Source organism: Oryzias latipes, chromosome 12, assembly GCF_053564925.1.
Source record: "Oryzias latipes strain Hd-rR chromosome 12, Olatipes_Hd-rR_3.1".
NCBI classification, from domain to species: Eukaryota; Metazoa; Chordata; class Actinopteri; order Beloniformes; family Adrianichthyidae; genus Oryzias; species Oryzias latipes.
In genome coordinates, this window is record NC_136248.1 from 31,215,714 (window position 1) to 31,223,210 (window position 7,497).

Consider the following 7,497-nt stretch of genomic DNA (forward strand, 5'->3'; position numbering starts at 1 on the left):
TACAGGTGCAAAAATAAAACTTATTTTTTCTTTTTTGCTAATTTTGTTGTAAAAAAAACAAAACAGATCAATTCAATTCATACAACCTAAAAATGTCCTTTGACCCAGAAGAAGTAAAAAGACATTTTCTTCTCCCATTTTGAAGTTAATTTGATTTCTCTTCATTTGGTTGTGTTATTTGTTTATTTTTTGGTAGCAGGGATTAACAGGAGCCAAAAAATTAAAAATAGAAAAATTAAAATTAAAAACAGAAATAAAAAAAAAAAACAGAAACACCGGTCAAATGTGACCCTGTGGGTTCTCAAGAGTTGAAAGTAATGAAAAAAATATACAGCTATTGGAAAACTGGTTTCCCATTACAATAAATCCATGTTCCACTCTCCAGAGTTATTGAAATATGTCTAAATTCTTGCAAAAGCATATTAGGCATTACGTTCAATCAGTCAACAATAAAGGACTAACATAAAAAAGCTCTTTTTTATGGAGGAGTGGGGAGGTGAAGAACAAACAGGAGCCGAAAGTCTATTTTAGAACAAGGTGTAACCCTTGTGCTATCCTAGGCACTTTAACATTGGGAGTGGGGTCATCTAGCCCTTGTGCTATCTTAGATGACCCCCCCCTTCCATTGACGTGTTCTCCCTACCATGACAAAGGTGGATAAAGGTGGAAAGATTTCCTGTAATCCATGGACACCATTAAAGATCACAAATCATTGAAGAAAAAAGGTTCAGAGCACTGTCTAGTGGGTCTAGATGACCCAACTCCCAACGTTAAAGTGCCTAAGATAGAACAAGGGTTACACCCACAAGGGTTAACTATATTTTTTCTGTAGCTCAAGTTACTCAAGTTATAAACTGACCAATCAGATCCCCAGATAAAAGTAGGTGGAGCCTTCAGGCCTCAAAAGATTTGACAGATTTTGGAAATAAGCCGTTTTCTGTGGAGGATGTCACATTCGTTCAGTCCAGTTCCTGACACAGTCCAAAAAAAAAAACATTTATACACAATAAAACAGCCATAAATGCAAGACAATGTCATGGAAAAGTAAATCTATTTAATTTCGAACATTGTCTCTTTTCCTCCCCCTCCGAAAACTGGAAAATGGTTTATTCCAGTTGGCTGGTGTATTTATTGGGCCCGTTTCCTGTGGAGTCTTTAGGATCAGTCAAACCTGCAGACCAGCAGCTCGCTCAGCTTTGAAAACTAAAAAGTGAGTATAATAAAAAGCTGAAATGTACAGAAGCAGCGACTTTTGAGTTTCTTTCAGGAAAAAATGAAAATATGATGAAAAGGTTTAAAGAGGCTGTGTGGAATTCATGAAAGGAAATGGATGAAATGCTTCAACAGCAGCCTGTGCCCTCGCCGCTCCGCTCCTTCCTGTGGTTTTCTGAATAAGAGCGTTTGCAGCTGTTTTCATGCTGCAACACCAAACGTGTTTATTTACCACAAACATTCAGAAACAGCAGCAGAAAATGGCAGATACTGAACACCTGGAGCGCCATGCGTGTGGTCATCATGGCTGCTCGTCCAAATCTAAACAATCAGAACTTTATTGATTAAAAAAAAGTTTTCAGAACAAAGTCGGTCATTTTAAAAGGAATTTCTGGTACCAAAATGAAACTTTTCCAAAAAACTGTCAGAAACTAAACATTTTCTTTGTTTTTATCTCAAATTTTAGAACATTTGGTTTTGTTTACCTGCAGTTTTTTCTCACAGTGTGAAACATGTCTTCCAGGTAACCCTTGTGCTATCCTAGGTACTTTAACATTGGGAGTGGGGTCATCTGGACCCACTAGACAGTGCCTGAACCTTTTTTTCAGAAAACAGCTGAAGCTACGGCTAAATCGCGGTACCGTCATTCTTATCAAAGTGTCTTTAATAGAATCAAATAAACAAAAAGAAAACAGTATTTCATGATCTTTCATATTCCTAACTTCTCAGTGTTTCTTCAGGGCCTGTTTGGATGAACACAGAGCTGAGATCCTGGACCTTCTCAACCTTCTCACTGAAGCGCATAACCCCTCTACACTACAGCCGTACCGGCCCATGCTGTGAAAACCCCACAGAAAACCCCCACCTCCACAGAAGGAGGTTGGGGGGGGGTGCTACTGCTTGCCATCGTCGCTGTGACAAATCTTTAGCTTCAACTCAAAGTAAATCAAATCCAAAGACAGAATAAATGAAAGAACCTTTTCTGAGCCACACTTTCATCTGCTGACTGATCATATCTGAGGATGAACCAACATTTGGGTTTTCGGGCTTTTTCCCTTCCTGACGAAGACCACAGAAGAAAACCAACCTACATGCCTTTTGCCACATCCATCTCTGATTCGCTCACATGAAAACTTCCATCAGATAAACCAACAAAATCATTTTGTGATGATGGTCATCAACAAAACAACAAATATACCACAATTGTAGAATTTGTTCTTAGAGTAAACTTACAGTGTTGCAACTTACATTGACTAATTTTCAAGTGTGAAAGCGGGTCATTTTCGACCCAAACACATAACAAGAGTCAAGTGATAATTGAGTTTAACCCTTGTGCTATCCTAGGCACTTTAACATTGGGAGTTGGGTCATCTAGACCCACTAGACAGTGCTCTGAACCTTTTTTTTCAATGATTTGTGATCTTCACTGGTGTCCATGGATTACATGAAATCTTTCCACTTTTATCCACCTTTGTCATGGTAGGGAGAACACGTCAATGGAAGGGGGGGGGGTCATCTGAGATAGCAAAAGGGTTCAAAATAACAAGACATTTACCACATCTTTTACCCCACTCCCAATGTTAAAGTGCCCAGGATAGCACAAGGGTTAACTATGAATGTCCCCAGATAAAAACAGGGTTGTGTCATGAAGAATCTCTGCCAAACCAGCCGTACGACTCAGTGAAAGCGGATTTGCTGTGGTTATGGGTTGGGTTTTTTTACAGTAACTCTTGGTTTCGTTCTGTTCTTCCTTCACTTTGTTCCTCTGACTTCTGCTCCTATTTTTGTGTTATCCCTACCATTCCTCCCCTTCACCTTGGGGAGTTACCTGCTCTTTTAGGTGATGTCAAACAGCCATTACGTACATTTTGTACATATTTCAGTCAGACAACTCTTGCAGTAAGAAATATTTTTATTTCACATACTTAATCTTCACATTCTTTAATTTGGCATTCACATCTTTTCATTTGGCATAGGGCTCCGTTCTATTCCATGAGATAATTTTTCCACCCTTTACCCTTTCGGGTAACAAAAACCCCCTAACAGAGCCCACAGGTGGAAGCCGGGGAGGAGGGAGGGGCGAAGAATGAGCGCTGAAGTTAAGAAAGAGAATGAACAACTGCGCACCTGGGCTTAAATAGGACGCTGAGCAGGTGAGTTAATTGAGTGAACCGCCCTAGGGGAGTAACCTGTAAAAACACTGCAGAGTGTGCCTGCCTGAAATGTGACGGGTCGCTTATTACACATTATGAAAATCGGTCGTGCACGAGTATATAGCAGCAGTGGCTCAGGTGGTTGAGCAGGTCATCCAAAGATCGAAGGGTCGGCGGTTCGATCCCTGCTCCCCCCAGCCAACTGTCGTTGTGTCCTTGGGCAAGACACTTCACCCTCCTTGCCTCCAGTGTGGCTCCACTGGTGTGTGAATGTGCATGAATGTCCCGGTGATGGTCAGAGGGGCCGTAGGCGCGAACTGGCAGCCACGCCTCTGTCAGTCTGCCCCAGGGCAGCTGTGGCTACAACCGTAGCTCACCATCACCAAGTATGAATGAGGAGTGAATGAATAATGGACACACTGTAAGCGCTATGAGCGTCTGGAAAAGCGCGGATAAATCTAATCCATTATTAACAAAGCTGGATAAAGGTGGAAAGATTTCATGTAATCCATGGACACCAGTGAAGATCACAAATCATTGAAAAAAAAGGTTCAGAGCACTGTCTAGTGGGTCTAGATGACCCAACTCCCAATGTTAAAGTGCCTAGGATAGCACAAGGGTTAAACTCAATTATCACTTGACTCTTGTTATGTGTTTGGGTCGAAAATGACCCGCTTTCACACTTGAAAATTAGTCAATGTAAGTTGCAACACTGTAAGTTTACTCTAAGAACAAATTCTACAATTGTGGTATATTTGTTGTTTTGTTGATGACCATCATCACAAAATGATTTTGTTGGTTTATCTGATGGAAGTTTTCATGTGAGCGAATCAGAGATGGATGTGGCAAAAGGCATGTAGGTTGGTTTTCTTCTGTGGTCTTCGTCAGGAAGGGAAAAAGCCCGAAAACCCAAATGTTGGTTCATCCTCAGATATGATCAGTCAGCAGATGAAAGTGTGGCTCAGAAAAGGTTCTTTCATTTATTCTGTCTTTGGATTTGATTTACTTTGAGTTGAAGCTAAAGATTTGTCACAGCGACGATGGCAAGCAGTAGCACCCCCCCCCCCCACAACCTCCTTCTGTGGAGGTGGGGGTTTTCTGTGGGGTTTCCACAACATGGGCCGGTACGGCTGTAGTGTAGAGGGGTTATGCGCTTCAGTGAGAAGGTTGAATCTGTGGAGGTCAACAGGGTTCCATAATATGAATGTGATCTTTTCCTTATGCATGTAACCCTTGTGCTATCCTAGGCACTTTAACATTGGGAGTTGGGTCATCTAGACCCACTAGACAGTGCTCTGAACCTTTTTTCTTCAATGATTTGTGAACCTCACTGGTGTCCATGGATTACATGAAATCTTTCCACCTTTATCCACCTTTTTCATGGTAGGGAGAACACGTCAATGCAAGGGGGGGGGGGGTCATCTAAGATAGCACAAGGGCTAGAAGAAGTCAAACGTTAAACCAAAGGTATTCATGATATTTTTTCTTATAAAAGTGTATAAGCAAACGTTTCTTTCTGACAGTAATCGGACTCCATAGTCTGAGCAGAAACTTTCTCACTGAACTCATTATCCGCCAAATTCTCCTGAGCACAGAGGAAAACAGTCATCTTTGGTTTCATTGTATAAATAAAAGTGCTTTGATTTATCACATCAGGGTTTGTGTTGCAGCTCAGATAACACAAAGGCAACACGACAAAATACACAAACAACTGAACCAGGGAGAGGCTGTAGTGCTGAAAGGAGGAAGAAGTTTCTAAAAACTTTGTTCTCAATTCCTCCTTGAATTTTTATTTGTTTTTTAACTTTTTATCACATTAACAAGTTTCCTTTCAGTTCCCGGATCTGAAAGAGTGAAAGTCACGTCTAGAACGGAGACGTGGAATTGAAACAGGAACTCTGCAGACTTCATGGAGGTTTGCTGCCATGATCTGGACTCAAACTCCATTCTGGTTTCAAACTGAAATGTTTAGAACTTCCTTCAAGAAAATCTGTTGAGCTGAAAATTTTTTCAATCTGAAGTTGCGACTGAGCGTCATTTCGTTCTCGTCAATTCTTCGTTAGCTGCGTTTCCATCACACAAATGCGCAAAACTTTATCCAAATTCTAGAAATGTTGAAAAAGCACAATTTCACTATCACACTGTTTCCATTGAAGCCTCATTGTGCAAATAAACACAAACCAAATAAACACAAACCGACTGACGCGATAAGTCCTTCAGGAACACGGAGACTGATGTAAGCAATACTTTGATTGACAGCAGATCCATTCACATTTCTGCCATAGTACCAGCGCTCATCCTCATCATCGATCAAACGAGACGTCGGCGTCTTCTTCAGGCCGTGGAGAGGTGAATGACAGCAAAGCCCAACATCATCGTCTCGTGACGATTCCATTGTTTATTTTTTAGCCGTCCCCGTTTGGCTGTTAATGGAAGGGGGGGGTCATCTAAGATAGCACAAGGGCTAAGTTGAAGTTCTTTTCTTGAATTTGCCTTAACCCTTTAACACCTGAGACGACGTTGGTGACCCCTAAGTAGCAAACGCTCTTCGGTGGGTTACACCAGTGTTTTTCAACCAGTGTGCCGCGGCACACTAGTGTGCCGCGGCACACTAGTGTGCCGTGGGAGATGGTCAAGTGTGCCGTGGGAAATTCCCCTCATTCACTGATCTAAAAACATTTCCCATCTCCAGGATTTCAGCTCTCTGTTCATCCAAACAGGCCCTGATAAAACACTGAGGATTTAAGAATATAAAAGATCGTAAAATACTTTTTCTTTGCGTTTATTTTATTAAAGACATTTTGATAAGAATAACGGTACAATACCGCGATTCAGCTGCAGCTCCGGCTGTATTTTGGAAAAGTCCTGTCGCTTTTAACTGTCTCCACCAATCATTGTAGGGGGGCTTAATCACATGTCATCAGTCTGACCAATCAGAAGTGGTTAAAGTCTTCACTTCCTTGTCCCGATTTAGCTCATAAAGTCGCTCAGTTCTAACAAAAATACCAGCTAAAGCTCGTCTTTAGCGGTGTAGCTTTCCACAGAATCCGGTATCAGACCGTGGAAAAAGTGAACAAAACAATGAAGCTCAGAGACACGATCTCCGGCCGTTTTATGCACTACATCTCCCATGAGGCATTGGGTTGTGAGAGGGACAGGGCACAAGGAGATCTGTCGTTAGACGTCTTGAAACCAACGAACACACATCAAACTATTTTTAGATACTCTAACTTAACTTTTATTGCATCTTTTAGAAAAAAAACAGCTGCAGTTTCCAGCTTTTTCTGCAACAATTTTCTCAAAAATGCATGTGAGATTGTGGAGGGGCTGTAGATCAATACAGACTATGAGTTTCTCCTTGTTTTTTTTTACTTGTATTTTACTTGAGCCGCTCTCACAGACCAGTTCTCAGCGCCATGCAGACCCCTCTGGTCTAGGGTCCACCACCAGTTCTAGCCCCGACCCTGGTCCCGGGTCAGTAGGGAGCCGGTGGGGTACTGGTAAGAGCAGGAAACTGAAATCCCTGTGTCCTCCTCATGTTTTCAGCCAGTCAGAACCTGACGGGGGTAGGTATGCAGAGACAAGCCCCCCGCCCAACCCAAATCATCTAGACTGGCACATGGAGGAACCGCCGGTTTCATAGGTCCTGGTTCTGCTTTTAGGTGGGCGTCTTGAGCCAGGCGTGTGGCTGGTCTGTAGCTTGGCGAGGAAACGGCACTTCCTCTTATGGATGCCATCATCGGTGCTTCTGCAGCTCACGTGTGGTTTCCACGCCGAAACAGGTCTCTGCGGTTTGTTTCATCACCGTGGGAATTTCAGTCCTTTTTTCATCCGCTGTGTGAAATCTGGTGTGAGGGTTGGACTAGGGTTGTGCCGATGGACGATATCATCGTCCATCGTGATGGGTGACTGACATCCCGATGGAGAGACCACCATCGTGATGCCACGCCCCCGCCACGTTGCGCGTCGACACCATAAGCCGCGGTTACATGTACAAAATATCCTGATGGGATCAATGGTCGGATTAGAATCCAACCGTGTAGATGGGCCCAGAAAAATGTTTTCAGAATATAAAAACGTTCACTAAGGTCACAATTTCGGTCGGAATAAATCATTCGCACACGCGCAGTAT